Source organism: Prunus avium, unplaced genomic scaffold (assembly GCF_965620075.1).
Source record: "Prunus avium unplaced genomic scaffold, drPruAviu1.hap1.1 HAP1_SCAFFOLD_369, whole genome shotgun sequence".
NCBI lineage: Eukaryota > Viridiplantae > Streptophyta > Magnoliopsida > Rosales > Rosaceae > Prunus > Prunus avium.
Genome location: NW_028276970.1, coordinates 35,001 through 37,500, shown reverse-complemented (window position 1 = coordinate 37,500; position 2,500 = coordinate 35,001).

The window sequence follows — 2,500 nt, the reverse complement described above, 5'->3', positions numbered from 1 at the left end:
GCACACCATTCACACACTCCCGACCGGTGTGGTGTGGCGGTGATTGGATAGTTACGGATTGAGCACTTGCCAAGGATCAAAATGTGTCATTTAGAAGAAACATTTTCAAAAAGTTTTTAAAATCTTGTGGGTTTGCAACTCATAAGAGCGTCACTTTCAACGTCCCCGGTATTGGATTGAGTTTCTAAAAACAACCGTGCACACCGAGGTTAAACTTTACCGGCTCCACTCCGACTCGCCGCTCGCCCACAATTTGTTTGCAACGAAACATTTGTTTTTAATTTTGTTGGTTTGAAATTGTTTTGAAAAGGTTCTTTAAATCTAGTGGGTTTGCAACTCATAAGAGCGTCACTTTCAACGTCCCCGGCATTGGATTGAGTTTCTAAAAACAACCGTGCACACCGAGGTTAAACTTTACCGGCTCCACTCCGACTCGCCGCTCGCCCACTAGTCCGAAGGCAACAAAACATTTGTTTTTCATTTTGATGAAAATTTCTGTTTTTAAATCTTGTTGGTTTGAAATTGTTTTGAAAAGGTTCTTTAAATCTTGCGGGTTTGCAACTCATAAGAGCGTCACTTTCAACGTCCCCGGCATTGGATTGAGTTTCTAAAAACAACCGTGCACACCGAGGTTAAACTTTACCGGCTCCACTCCGACTCGCCGCTCGCCCACAAATCCGAAGGCAACAAAACATTTGTTTTTAATTTTGATGAAATTTTTTGAAAACATTGGCTTGGCAAGCCCCAATCCGCGACTATCCACCCACCGCCACCCCACACGGGTGGTTGTTGTTGCGAAATGAGGTTGTGGTCGACATGCCCGTGCATTTGAGAAGGAGTTCCTAGCACTCCATGCTCTCCCATGCCAAAAAATAGCCTAGACAACCCCATTTCGCAACTTTCCACGCCTTTTTTTTCCTCCCTCACCCATGGCGGCGGCGTGGTGGCGGCGGCCGGATTCCGGCCACCACCGCCATGGGTGGCAGCCCCCCGACCCCGACACCAAACCCATAATACCGAGGCAACATATCGAGGCAACATGACATGGGTGTGGCGTGGGGGAAGGGGGCTGCAGCTAGGAAGGCATGGGCTGCCATGCATATGCAGGCAACACACACCCCCCTATATAGCATTTTATGCATTTAGCCCTTTGACAGGAAGAGACATCACCTATGCGCGAGGAGTCATAATGGGCTCTAAATAATTCAATACAAGGTATTTGGACGTGATTTTTTGCAGGGATACTAAGAAACATGCAATCTATGATGGGAAAAAGTTTCATAAATTTTTGAAGTCGGGAAGTATTTTTTATTAGTTTTAGAAGTCGTAAAATTGAAAAAATCATTAAAACAAATCCGGGAGGAATTTTTTAGTTTTGTAAGTTGGAGAAGGTCCTAAAAATCATAGACTACTTATGGGGAGCTTATTGTGCGAGGAAATTTCAATAAAAACGGGGTTTGACAAGATTTGAAAAATTCTGTCGACATTTGAAAAAACCTGGAACCATGCTGCCGGCATGCTGCGCACATGCTGCGCGCATGCTGCGCGCAGACTGCGCGCATGCCATGGCAGGACAAGTTTTGCTAGCCTCACTGTCTACAGATGCGCAAGCTGCGCGCACGCTGCGCACAGGCTGCGCGCATGCTGCGCACAGACTGCGCGCACGCTGCGCGCATGCCATGGCAGGACAAGTTTCGCTAGCCTCACTGTCGACAGATGCGCAAGCTGCGCGCAAGCTCCGCGCACGCTGCGCACAGCCTGTGCGCATGTTGTGCGCATGCTGCGCGCAGGCTGCGCGCAGGCGCCGCGCATGCCATGGCAGGACAAGTTTCGCTAGCCTCACTGTCGACAGATGCGCAAGCTGCGTGCACGCTGCGCACAGGCTGCGCACAGCGCATGCCATGGCAGGACAAGTTCGCTAGCCTCACTGTCGACAGATGCGCAAGCTACGCGCACAGGCTGCGCGCACGCCATGGCAGGACAAGTTTCGCTAGCCTCACTGTCGACAGAATCAGCACGCTGCGCGCAAGCTGCGCGCACGCTGCCGGCATGGTGCGCGCACGCTGCCGGCATGGTGCGCGCACGCTGCCGGCATGGTGCGCGCACGCTGCCGGCATGCTGTGCGCACGCTGCGCGCGCGCATGGCAGGACAAGTTTCGAAAATTTCTGTCGACAGTCTCAGCAGCGCGCACGCTGCCGACATGCTGTGCGCACGCTGCGCACAGGCTGCCGGCATGCTGCGCGCAGCCCATGGCAGGACAAGGTCCGAAAAATTCTGTCGACATTTTTACGCCGTGGTAGGCTTCCGCTTCGCGTCACTTTGTCGACATTCAAGCCTACCATTTGTATTGAATTTTTCAAACCTTGTCAAACCCCATTATTCAAATGTCGAAAAATTTTGTCGACATTTTTACGCCATGATAGGCTTCCGCTTCGCGTCACTTTGTCGGAATGCATCGCATGGCGAGGCAAGGCCACGGCATGCCAAGGCGAAGGCAAC